The 13,549-nt window shown below is 47.4% G+C and overlaps 1 long non-coding RNA gene across 1 annotated transcript; it reads right to left on the bottom strand.

Annotated features, from left to right (window-relative positions):
• Positions 1–5,883: 5,883 nt before the first annotated feature.
• On the bottom strand, positions 5,884–12,468 carry LOC146765307 (uncharacterized). The gene is made up of 3 exons (XR_014950190.1): positions 12,361–12,468; positions 9,317–9,520; positions 5,884–9,045 (listed from the first exon to the last, which is right to left on the bottom strand). It is a non-coding gene; the product is annotated as an uncharacterized LOC146765307 (long non-coding RNA).
• Between the last annotated feature and the right edge of the window lie 1,081 nt (positions 12,469–13,549).

A 13,549-nucleotide genomic window follows, 5' to 3' on the forward strand; every position in this document is an offset into this window, starting at 1 on the left:
TGCCCATTCCCCCAATCCTACAACCCCTTGTCCCGGTTCAGTCCCCAGTTCAGTTAGTAATGTAGTACCCGATGGTGCCGGCCACATGGCTCAGATGTCCATCTTGGGATCCCAGACCTGTCCAATGCAAAATAGTGGTTGTCTTTCTCTTTCACCTGCTCTCCTCTTCTTCTCCAACTGTCGAGCCCTGCCCCTGCATCAAGTCCCTCTCTTTCCACCCCATCGACTCTGTGTGTGTGTCAGGACCCACCCCTTTTTTCCCTCAAGCCACTCCCCTGGGTGGGCTTGGTGGTTCCAACCTCCGAGCAGGCCACCTCTCCTTCTCCTGTCACTTCTGGTTCCCACACTACTGGAAGTCGACCAGAAGCAGGCCATCTTGGCCTGCAAGAGTTCTGAACATCAAACCCTACCGATTGGCTGGATGGTCCGCACCATGGCTGGTCTTTCCACCATCCTCGGAGGAGGATGAGGACAGTGACACCCCAGGCCACAACATCAGGCCTGGTAGGAGCTGGTTGTGGATTCGGGAGGAAGCCGTGAAGGATGGGAACCTGGAGCTTGCTCAAGACTTGGATTGGTTTGTGGCTCCGGTTGTCATGAGGAGGGAGGGGAACCCGTACTGGCAACAAATACCTTATGCTGAGGTGAGAAAGTTGAGAAAATCCGTGAAAGACTATGGGCGAAATTCACCCTATTTCAAGAGCTTGCTTGAACTTACTTTTACAGGACACACATTGTACCTTATTATAGATATATCAACCATTGTTGCCATCTAATGAATTCCTCCTGTGGGAGGTTCAATGGAGAAATTTACTCAAACAGTTAATTGCTAAGCACAAAGTGGGTGAGGGAGACAAAAATGACACCTTGAACACCTTGTCGGGGTAAGGAGAATATGATAGGTTAGAAGACCAGGCTTTGCTGCCCATGGCTGTTTTAACTGACATTAAAAATGGTGCTCACATTGCATTGCTAAAATACCAGATGGCAGCACCCCACTTCAGAATTTTTCAGCTATACAACAGGGGGTTGACAAATTATTAAGATCATGGACAGGTTGAATGAAGCAATTGACAGACAAATTGATAATCCTGAGGCATGGGAAGAACTGCTTAGGAAAATGGCAGCCACAAATGTCCATTCAGAGAATAAAAGGGTCATCTGAGCTCTCCCCCAGGATCCTGAGCCAACTACTCAACAGATGGTCGAGGCTTGCGCCAAAGTGACATCACTCGAACGCACCATGGCGCTCCCAGTGAATAGAGGAGTAGGGGAGGTCTTGACAAATTTTAGTGATACCAGATGTTTTAACTGCTGACAATTGGATCATATTCAAATGCACTGTCCTTATGTTGTTTCTAATTCTCTTTGGAACCATCATCCAGTGCGCCGTCTGGGAAATGGTTGGCAGAGCACAGGGTGACCTCACGCGATGACATCAAGTGGAAGGTTGCATTGCCGGGGTCTCCTGACCATCCAGGAGACCCAGTTTCTGGACTGTATGTTTCTGAGGACAGGAGCCATAAGGAGGGACTCTGTCTCTTCTGCAGGACCAGCCAACTAAACCAGCAGACCAAGTGAGTCCTTCACAGCTCACTTCATCTGTTATTGGAGGACAAAAGTTTGGTAAGGGTACCTGAGGGGGTCCTGGCTCCCCCTCATCATGACAGACCAATGTAAGTGCTCCTCATCGGAGATAACGTGCATACCCCAGATAACATCACGATGATTCCAGAGGTGGTCTCTGTTGACCCAGGTCAAGAAGTTACAGTTTCCATTGTCTGTACTGACCCCCCCATTTACCCTCTATGAAGGCGCTCCCTTTGCCCAGATGTATGTGCTCTCTGGACAAGACTATTTAGACAATTACAATTATGACATTTATTATTCACATGTTTTAAGCAGAGAAAAGCCAAAGGTCAACATCACCATGACCCTTCATGGAAAATCAGTGACATTTTCTGTCATGGCAGACACTGGAGCAGACGTCACACTCATCCCCAGATCCAAGTGGCCCCACAACTGGGAGCTGGTGTCCCCTTGTGGCACAGTCTCCGGGACTGGAGGAGCTGTCAACTTCCTGAGAAGCATACACCTCGTAAGTGTGGAGGGGCCAGAGGCGCAAATTGCAACCATTAGGCTGTTTGCCTCTAACAGTAACATACCCCTATTAGCCAGGGATGTTCTGTCCCAGCGTGAGGCCAGACTGGAAATTCCCAAATCATCATGGGATTTCTAGTGTGGGCCACTGCGGAGCACACCACCCCACCCTTGCCATGGAAGACTGACGACCCAGTGTGGGTGGATGTGGTAGATAGGGACAGGCGAACAGAAGATTTTGGGATGTAACGGAAAGCAAGACCCTTCCCCCCTCATCCTGTGGTATGTAATCCATCACCCCTGAGACATGAAACCCCTCCTAACTCAGTAGTTTTTCACCCCTTACTAACCCTAGAGACCCTACCTTCTTCCTTTGACGTAGTAAAGCCCCCTTGACTATTTAACCTCACGAGATAAGGTAATAAATGCCTTTTGACCATCCACCACATTGGTGTCTGTGTATGTCTGTGGCTCGAGTGGCCTGGGCAAGGCCGGGCTGCCGTGCTGTCCCTTGAAACCAGGTCGCCTTGCCTTCTCATCTGAAGGCAACAGGTGGATGAGTGGCCCCTTCCGAAAGAAAAATTAGATGCACTCAACAGTCTAGTAGAGGAGCAGTTGTAAAAGGGGCACATTATAACCTTCACCAGCCCCTGGAACACCCCTGTTTTTGTTATAAAAAAGCCTGGCAAAGACAGGTGGCAACTGCTCCAAGATCTTAGAAAAATCAATGACATACTAGAGGATATGGGCCTGTTGCAGCCAGGCCTCCCCTTGCCTTCTATGCTCCCCAGGGACTGGCAACTCACAGTCCTCGATATCAAGGACTTTTTTTTTAACATCCCTCTGCATTCTGCAGATGCCCCCAGATCTGTATTCTCAGTACTCACCATCAGTCGCCAAGAATCTTTTAAGAAGTACCACTGGGTCCTTCCACAGGGGATGAAAAACTCGCCAGTTTTGTGTCAAATGTTCTTAGCCCAGATCCTGCTGCCTATATGCAAGCTTTTCCCTGATTTGGGCATCCTACACTACATGGATGACATTTCGATTTGTTCACGGGACAAGACTTACCTCAACGCAGTGGTCAAAAAGACAGTGTCAGCCATCACAGATGCAGACTTTGATATCACATCTGAGAAAACTCAATTCAGCTGCCCCTGGAAGTACCTTGGGCTTCTTATCACAGGATGGAGACCATAACTCCCCAAAACCACCATCAAAGAGAACCCACAAACATTACATGACCTACAGCAGCTGTGTGGCACAATCACATGGATCAACTCTTCCTGGGCCTCACCACAGAGGACTTCACCGCCGTTCAACTTCCTCAAGGGAAGTGATGACCTAGCTTCACATCACACCTTAACCCTCAAAGCCCATGAGGCACTCCACAAAGTTGCCCGTGCCATCTCCTCCCGCCACGCCCATCATGTTGATCAAGCCCTCCTGCTGCAACCTGCCATCCTTGGTAAGTCTCCGAATTTTCACACACTACTTTTCCAATGGGATCCAACCACCACTGACCAGTTACTGACTATCAAGTGGCTGTTTCTATCACACCAACTAAGAAAGACTGTTACTACCTCTGAAGAGCTTATAGCTCAATTATCAAGGGCCAACACCACCTCCGTACCCTTGCAGTGTGCGACCCAACATGCATTTTTCTGCCACTGAAATTTGATGAATTAGAATAACTTCTACAAACCAGTGAACATCTCCAATTTGCTTTGGACAGCTATCCTGGTCAAATTTCCATTCATTACCCAAAACATAAATTATTACAAAATTCCTTCCATCTGGTTCCAAATTTTCTTAAAAGCAAAATCCCTTTGAAAGAAGCTCTCACAGTGTTCATTGACAGCTCTGGAAAATCACGTAAGTCAGTGTTCACTTGGAAGGATCCAGATACTCATAAGTGGGAGTCTGATGTCCAAGTTGTTGAAGGATCCCCCCAGACTGTGGAATTACCGCAGTCATGAGAGCATTTAACATGTCCAAACAACCCTTCAATTCAGTCACAGATTCAGCGTACAGCGGGGTAGCGGACAGAGCTGAACACTCTCTGCTGAAAGATGTTTCCAACTGAAAATTATTCTGCTTGGTCTCAGAACTGATCTGGCTCATCTCCCACCAGGAGCAACCATTTCCTATTATGCATGTCCGGTCACACACTGACCTCCAGGCCCCATTGCTGAGGGTAATCAGAGGACAGATCTACTTGCAATGGTAGCAAATGCCCATCAAACAACCCACACATTATGTCAGGCTCTACCAGATATGTTCCACAAGGAAAACTCAGCCACCAGTTCTATCATCAGAATGCCCCTGCATTGGCTTGAATGTTTAAAATCTCTAACCAACAGGCAAGGGCCACTGTCACTACATGCCCCAATTGTCAGTCATTTGCACTACCATCCATAGGGTGACTGGCACCAACCTGAGAGGCTTGGGCAGTTTAGAACTGTGGCAATCTGATATAACACATTTTGCTCCCTTTGGGCGCCTCAAGTACCTACACGTGTCTGTTGACACCCTTCCCACTGTCATCTTCGCTTCAGCATATGCCAGCAAAAAGGTGAAAGATGCTATCAAACATTTCTACCAGGCTTTCACAATGCTCAGTGTCCCAAAAATATAAAAACGGATGACAGTCCAGCATATTCCTCTAAGATCTTTAAGGAATTCCTATAATTGTGGGGAATCCAACATACTACCGGCATCCCCCACAACCTCATGGGACAATCTATTGTGGAGAGAGCACATTGTGGAGAAACAGAAAGAGTCCTCAGACAGCAACATGAAAGCAACATTCCCCTGTCAGAAAAGGACTACCCCTACACGGGTAAGAAACCCAACCCTGTGGGCACTTGGGATGAGTGGAGGAAGATCCTTCCGCATGCACCACAGGAACCCTGGGAATTGGACCTACTGGGGTCCATGAAAGCAACTTTCTGTGTCCAAATTTTTTATAAACGACCAAGTCAAGGCTGGTCTGACACCATGCAAGTTCAGACCATCGCAAGGAAGAATATATCACCCAACGATAAGAGGTACAACACAGTAAGATGGTGCAATTATACCAGTTCCATACTGTCTGAATCCTTTCCATAACCCAAAGTGCTTCCCAGGGGCATGTTTCTTATCTGTAGGTAGGGATCCCCTTGAAACTCCAAGGCGGCCCCTGCAGCCTTGGTCAAACTACTATGCTCACCCCAAACATTACCTTAATCAAAGATTGGAAGCAGAGAAATCAATTGGCACATACAAAAATATCTTACGTTGAATTTGACCCAAATTGTAATGATCAAATTTAGAATTGGGGAAAACTGAAGAGGGACGCAGTATCCATCTTTCTTCCATGGGTTGCAACTGCAAAAGCTCTTGGTGAGCTTTCTCACCTGGGGTGCTGGCTGAGTAAGCAGGCCAACACTACGTCCACTGCACTAGCAGACCTTTTAGCAGACGAGGAGACCACCAGGCATGCAACACTTCATGATAGAGCAGCCATTGAGTTCTTACTGTTCGCCCATGGCCATGGCTGTGAGGACTTCAAGGGTCTTTGCTGTTTCAATCTGTCAACTCACAGCACCTCAATTCAATCTAATATTAAAAGAATGCAAGACCAAATCAGAGATGTTAAGATTAAAAAGAAGACCACAGACTGGGTGGACAATCTTTTTGAGCAATGAGGTGTCCCAAATTGGGCTATCTCGATTATTAGGGGATTGTCGTATGATGCCGTTGAGGCAGGATGGTATGAAAGAATTCTAGTTCAGAAGGCTTGAGAGTAGAACTCTTATTTATTTCAAATATATCACTCTTTTATAGAGAGCATTGTCCAGACCAATTCTATTGGTCCCAAAGTAAAAAGATCTCACACCATTGGTGTGAAGTGAATGACGCACAGTGGCAGAACTTATCTATAAACAATGTGAACAACAAGAGAGATAAAGAATTATTTACATTTTTTCCCAACTGTTTCCCAGGCTTCTGCCTGGTTAGAAACCTTCTGTTTTCTCTCTGACTGAACTGAGAATGTCCACAGCCGTGGATCTTAATCATCATCCTGATTGTAGCAGTGTCATTCTCTTGTTTTGTACAGGTTCTTAAAAAGACGATGGGAAAGGTTTTTCTAATTAACAGAAAAGGGGGAGATGTAGTAGGCCACATGGAAGATAGAGGGGCAGGAATGCCCTGGGACAATACGTTTGTTTATGGTGAGGACTTGAAACCTTTTCCCATGGTTCACTGATTTTATGTAAAACTGCGGTGCTAATTAACTGTGGTCTACTCCCCCGTTCTGGAAAGTTCAGTGTTCTGTGTTTCCCCATTGGTTCCTGTTTTATGTCACTCCTCCTCTATGTCCCCATTGGTTGTCATCGCATCACTCCATCCTCACATCTCCTCTTGTCCTCTCTCCCATTGGTTCCCCATGCTCCCATTGGTTTCCATGTTCCGCTTACCCTGTTATATACCCTGGATTCTCCTGTTTGGGGCTCTCTCTCACTAAGACCCTTCAACTTGCTGCCCTTCCCTGCTATCCCTGGACCCTCCTACCCTTCAGAGAATAAACAGCAGTTGTTACCTTATACAGAGAGTCTCTCTTGTTTCTTTGGGTCACGCTACACTACACCTGACTGCCTGAGCATCTGATGGTTCATGGAGTTATCCGTCCTTTCCTGGAGACGTCCTTTCCTGGAGACACTCTTGGGAAGGCAGCCACCTCCAGCAACATCTGCTAGTTTGGCTGCACCCAGCTCTCCACCCCTCCATTCACTGTAGCCCAACAAAGGCCAATGCCAGAGCACACAGATCCCACAGGGTCCTTCCTTCCCAGGGCATTGTTTCAGCAGTGCCTGTGTGCAGTAGAAGTGGAGGCAGAAGGCCAGAGCCATAGAGGAAGCTGAGCTCAGGAGAGGCTCCTGAAAATTGCAGCTCCCAAGAGCCAGCTGAGACACAGTTTGTCCCATGTGGCACCTGCCCCGTTCCCCTTGCCCTGAGAACATTCCACAAGGATCCCCTTTCCCTCTTGTGCAGCTGCAACCCTGCAAAGCATCTTTTCAGGTCCCCCAGGCAAGAGGGAGCAGACAAACTTGTTCCTAGCTGGCTGCAGCCACGGCCTGGTTGCCCTTCCTCACACTCAAACCAGCTCCTCCCTTGATGATTCTTTGCTCTGCACTTCTGCCCCTGCCTTGGCTTGGTACAGTCACAGCCTCTCCCAAGAAACAATTCAGGACCTGTAGGACAAAAGCTCTTTTCTGGCCAAGAATTTTAGTTCCCCCATTGCTTAAGGCTCCAGAGGGACAAGAAAACCAGGCTGAACATCATCACCATCGTCATCATCTCTCAAGGCTTTGGACACCTTCTGCCCTCTCTGTCCCTGCATTTCTCGTCACCCCTTCCCATGGGAAGCAGTGCTGGCAGTGTTCTCTCTGAGCCTGCCCTTTGGCATCTCAGGTTCAGAATGAGTTCCACAGACATTGCACCTAGCTCTGAGACGGCACCTCAAAAGCTGCTTGTTCCCCAGTTCCCACCCCAAACCAGCTCCAAAGCAGTCTGTTGCTTGCCCATCAAAGAGAAGAACTTGAGACTCTTGACAGTCCATTCAGGAATCTATAGCTCCTTTCCTGAGCTCTTCACTTTCTAAACTACAGAATCCAAGGGAGGAGAAAGAAGGGGGATCATTTCCATCCTGTGTTCATGCAAGCATGTCTGAGGAACAGTGATCCCTTGGCAACTCCAGCTGCAGGTCCCAAGCCATTGAGAGCAGGTCAGAAGGCATTTACATCCAACACACGGAAGATCTCCTCTTTCTTGCAGCTGATTAAGGAGGTGAGGGTGGGCAGAGAATCCTCTTCCAGCCCAGCTGCTTTGGGAAAGATGGTGGCCTTAATATACTGTGCCCAGTACATCTGGCTGCATTTTTGCCAGAGCTCAGGGACTCAGATGGGAAGAAGCTCCTTCAGCTTGGTTGTTTGCTGCAGGAGCTGCTGGTGCCATTAGGGCTGTGCCAAAGAGGGACCATACTTGAAGCATCCCACCACATCCATGATACACTCCTGTGGCAGCATCACCTCCAGCAGAGCTGCTTGGTCGAGCCACAGAATTCCTTGCATAATGGCTGTCAAATGCTGCAAGGCCTGTCTGAGCTGTAACTCCTCACAGATTTGGAAAAGCTTTAAGAGTTTGGGAATGTAGCCTTCCTTCTTCAAGGCCAGCACCAGCTTTTCCCTGAGGCTGGCTGAGGAGAGAGCAGAGGTGATTGGCTCAGCAACCTCTACCAGTCTGTGGGTCTTGCAGGGAGGAATGTTGATCCCAGGACCAATTGCAGCCATTTCTTCCTGCTGTTCCTCTGGTGGCTGCAGAACATGCGGGGTGAACTTCCAGTGAAGGTCACACGTGCCATAAGGGAGCAAGAGGGAAGCGACAGGGAAGCATGAGGAAAGGCCACGCTCTGCTTGCCTCCTGTTGGCTGTGCCCCTGAAGATGCCTCAGCTTCCTCTGGCTCTGGTCTTTATGATGTCACCTGCAGAAGGAGGCTTCCATTGCTCTGCTCCTTGACAACTGGGCCTCAGGCTGCCAAAGCTCCTACACTCTGCTGTGTCACCGATAACCAACTGGTGGGACTTGAGGAAAGAACCTGCAGAAGTCAGGGGACACATCCCAGCAGCCTCCCAGTACCCACCAGGAGAGGGCCACCAGAAGGCTGCAGAGGGACTTTTCCCCACAGCCTTCAGGGACAGGACAGAGAGAACTGGTTGAAGCTGAGGGAGGGCAGGTTTCAGTGAGGTCTTGGGAAGAAATTCTTGCCTTGAAGTGTGGCTGGGCATTGGGCTAGGTTGTCCAGAGAAGTTGTGGACTCACCAGGCCTGGAGGTGTGCAGTAGGTTGACCCTGGTCAGACATCAGGTACCCACCAAAGCAGCTATGTCCGTGCCCTCTGCACCTGATCAGGGCAGAGAAAATAGAACCAAGGGTCCCTGGGTTAGATAAGGACAGGAAGACATCCCTCCCCCTTGACCGTCATAGGCAAAGCTGCCTCAGTTTTTGGATATCAACTGAATTGACTACTCCCAGCATCAGGGCAGGATCATGAGAAACCAAACAAATCTCATAACCCCTTTTCCCCCAGTCCTCCCTCCTTCCCAAAGTCTCCCTCGTCCCCCCTCCAGTGGCATAGGGAGATGGGAATTTGGGTTCTGGTCAGTTCATCCCACCTTGTTGCTGCTGCTCAGGGAGAGGAGCCAGAATCCCTGCCCTGCTCCAGCATGGGGGTCCTTCCACAGGAGACTGTTCTCTGGGAACTTCTCGAACTGGAGTGCATCCCACTGGACACAGCTCTCCACAACCTGCTGCCACGTGGGTCACTCTTCCTCAGGTTCAGTCCTTCTTGCCCTCCTGCTCCAGCCTGGGTCCCTGTCCTGCTTTGAAAAGACAGGAGTCTGTGAAGGAAGGCAAATGCCTCCTGTGAAATGGAAAAGGTAAAACCCCTCCCTCCGAATTACCACAATTTTAAAAAAGGCTCTCAGGCAAAGATATGGGAATAGGAATAACAGTTCTTTACTAGGAAAAAAAAAAACCTAAATTAAAAAAAATAATTAAAAAATGTAATTAGTACAAACAAAACTAGTGATGGAGTCAGAAAACTGACACCCTGAGGAGTCAGGGTGTTGGTAGTAGTCCAGTTAAAATGGTGGCTGCTCCTCCTGGAGGGGCAAATGAAATGCTGCTGAAGTGGTGATCTCTGGAAGGGTGTAGTTTTCTCTTAAGGTCTGGTAGTAGTTGGGCCTGGTCTTCCTCTGGGAATTCAGCAGAGAAGAAGCTTCTCCTCTGGGAATCCAGCAAGGGGCTGCTCTGGTGTCTCAAAAAATGCTGATTTTATGCAGGTAGGGGTGCTTGGCTCCTCCCTCTGGGTGGAGCATCTCACCATGGGATGATGGAGCTTTACCAGTCATGCAGGGAGTCATTCAATGGCCATGAACAGAAGATCTCTCCCCGGAGGGAGACATTGTTCTTGGAAGAGATAAGAAAACTGCCCAACTTAACAGGAGGTACCTGCCCAACCTCCAACAGATGGCAATAGAATACATGCTGATCTTACAAGCCAGGACAGTCCCCCACGGGCTCCCAAGGCCTTGCAGCAAACCCGCTTCAGCATGCAGGGCTCCTCCCTGCATGGCTCTGTGGAACCCTGCCAGGCCAGGTACATGTTATGGCAGGCAGGAGGCATGTCCTAGCAGGCAGAGTAAGCCAGCAAGTAAAGAAGCAAGTACAAAGGCAAGCAGGCTAAGCCTAATAGGAGAGTCAGGCGAGGGGACTTGGCCGGAGTTCGAGTGTAAGGCTCGGCAGGACGTTCGACCTTACCTCGGCAGGGAGACCAAGCTTCCTAAGCCTAGTAAAGAGGTTGGGCAAAATGACAAGTAAGAATTGGGGCGAGACCTCCCCAAGGTCCAAGCCTAGAAAGTCCATCAAGAAGTCCAAAAAGGAACAGGAAAGCAGAAGACAATATATGTGAGTGCGATTAGTGGTTATCCTGGGCAAGGGACAGATATAAATGCCAAGAGTGGGAGGTTAGCTCGAAGAGATTAAGTTCAGTCAAGAGATTTAAAATACTAAGTTATGGGAAGGAGCCAAATGAACTATAGTTGCATATCTGTATATTCCATTTTGGAGGGGGGCACCGTTTAAGGTATGTTTTTCTTTTCTTTTTGAGGCCTGGAAATGGGAACAGGTTATAGCAAAGGAGCAGATCTTTCAAAAGAGAAAGCAAAGAGAATTCCCCCTAACAGGCCATTAGGGCAATAGTTAGACCAATGGGATTCTTGGGAGACCACAAAGGGTTTACACAAGAGTACAGAAGTATGGCCAGAGTTAAAATTACAGGGAGAGTGGCCATGGTATGGAACCCAATATCAGTAGATGGATAATCAGCTAAACCAACACCTAGAAACCCTAAGAATATATTTAAGGAGGGAGGAAGAAAAGGCCAAAACCAAAGCCAGAATTATGGTTGCAGTTGCTCGAGAAAGTGTAAGAGTAGAGAAATCGCCAGCACTGATGTCTAAGTCAGGCTGGAATAGACCAGGGCTATCAAAAAAAAAAAAAAAAAAAAAAAAAAAAAAAAAAAAAAAAAGAGACCTACCAGCACCATCATATGAATCATATGAGACAAATAAGAACTTCATTGAGTTTAGGAAACCTGAAAACCTGAAACTTCACAAAGCAACAGGAGGTGCTATTACTGTAGTGGGATGTGTCTTATATTTCAGTTTGATAAAGCAATGCATAAAGAACAAGAAGTCTTAGAAAAGGTTAAAGGTTTCAAGGGGGGATGACTAGAGGTGTCAGGGGTTCTATAAGCGAAGAGATCCAATCAACCATCAAGAAGAGCCCTTGGTAAAATTTAAAGTAAGTCCTCGCTATAAAGATTTTGAGTTCTTAGTTAACACAGGGGCAGATAAATCCAGCACAAGTTACCAGTAATAGTCACCATTGGGAAGAAGGTCTGAGAGGTTTTAGAAGTGAAGGGAAGGCCATTTAAAGCATCTATAGACAAAATATAAAAATCAAGGAGAATTCTAGACAATTTTTGGCAGACTTTATCTATCTTCCAAATTAAAAAAGTAATCTCTTAAGAAGAGACTTGCAAGTCCAAAAAAGGTTAAGTATCATCCCACGAGATAAAAAGATACTAGCTCAAGTCATGAATTGACCCACTGGGGAATCCAAGGTTTGTGTGACCACTTTTTACGGGAAAATTTATGTATTGGAGTATATGATCTGGCAAAAGCAGTCACAAGAGGGTGTGCGATTTGTCTGAAAACTGACCAAAAGGTAATGAGAAAAACAGCACATGGGGGAGGAAAACTTGCTTTAAGACCTTTCCAGAACATACAAGTAGATTATCACTGAAATGCCCTCTGTGCAGAGGTACAAGCATTTACTAGTGATCGTAGATCATCTCACTCACTGGGTGGAGGCTTTCCCTACCAAAAAGGAAACCACGCAAAAAGTTCCAGGAATAATCTTAGAAAATATCATACCTCGATACGGGCTAGTCAATAACACTGACTCAACCGAGGTCCACATTTTGTTGCTTGAACTTTTCATCAAGTAACAAAAGCCCTGGGGATAGGGTGGAGATTGCACACCCCATGGCATCCTCAGAGCTCAGGAAGGGTAGAAAGGATGAATAAAACTCTTAAAAATGTAACAACCAAATTAATTGAAGAGACAAAAATGAATTGGCTCAAGTGTTTACCTCTCGCTCTCTTGCGCATCAGAACAAGACCTCGGTCCGACAGAGGGGCTTCTCCTTATGAAATGATGTTTAGACTCCCTTTTCTAATCACCCCTTTCAGTACTGCAGATTATTTAGAAGGGGAGGCAGCAACTCAAAAATATTTAAAAATCATAGGAAAATCCCTAGAAGGCCTCAGAAAGAAGGGATATCTTCCCCAGACCTCCCCTCTGGATACCAATGCCCACAACATCAGTCCTAGAGATTAGGTGTTAATAAAATCCTGGAACACCACCACTCCACTAACCCCCAAATTTAAAGGACCTTTTCAGGTGTTACTCACCACACACACTGCAGTGTGAACCAAAGAAAAAGGCTGGACCCATATCCCCAGAGTAAAAGGACCAGTGCCACCCCCAGACGCCAGACCAGACCCAACAAGGTCACCCACCTCCTCTTGTGCATGGACAGTAATTAAGGGACAAGAAGACTTAAAATTAACTTTAAAGAAGACTTGCTAGAAGCTGATATACGGTAAGGTGGTAACCGCTTCTGAGTTAAAGTACCATGGTCAAAGTTTAAGTACTTTGTAACTATTTAATAAGTGTCCTTTAGAGGGTCACCCAACCCACCTCCTCTTGTGCATAGACAGTAATTAAGGAACCAAAAGACTTAAAATTAGCTTTAAAGAAGGCTTGCTAGAAGCTGATATACGGAATTAAGAGAATTACCCAAAGAAGCTAGCCCTCAAAAGCCAGAGACTGTAAATTGATGCAGGCTTAAGCCCGATCAAAGAAATAGGGGAGGGATTTGTTATGAACAAAACAGCCTGACTGGGACACTTGGCTCGAACTAAGTACTGACATTGAAATGTTAATTAGCCAATTGCTCCTGGGAATCACCTACGCCCACCCAAACTAGGACTGGGATGCAAAATAATCCCATGGAATCATGGGAGGGGAGTTTGGGGATGAAAAACACCCCAAAATGAAAAGAGGGGCACAGTGGAGGGGGCTGGATGGGTGTGCCGGTTGGGGAAAAGGGAACCCCATCCCTAGTCTGTGTTTGACCTGTCACCATGACCTGCAGAGGACCAGACTGGACTGGGCTGTGGGAAGCAGGCACAAGGAAAACAGACACTCTTCCTGGTGTTACCTGGAGGGCAGGAGAGGGATAGATGCTGCTGGACCTCGGCAGCAGGCTCTGCACA

This window comes from Lonchura striata, chromosome 26, assembly GCF_050655825.1.
Source record: "Lonchura striata isolate lonStrDom1 chromosome 26, ASM5065582v1, whole genome shotgun sequence".
Lineage (NCBI taxonomy): Eukaryota > Metazoa > Chordata > Aves > Passeriformes > Estrildidae > Lonchura > Lonchura striata.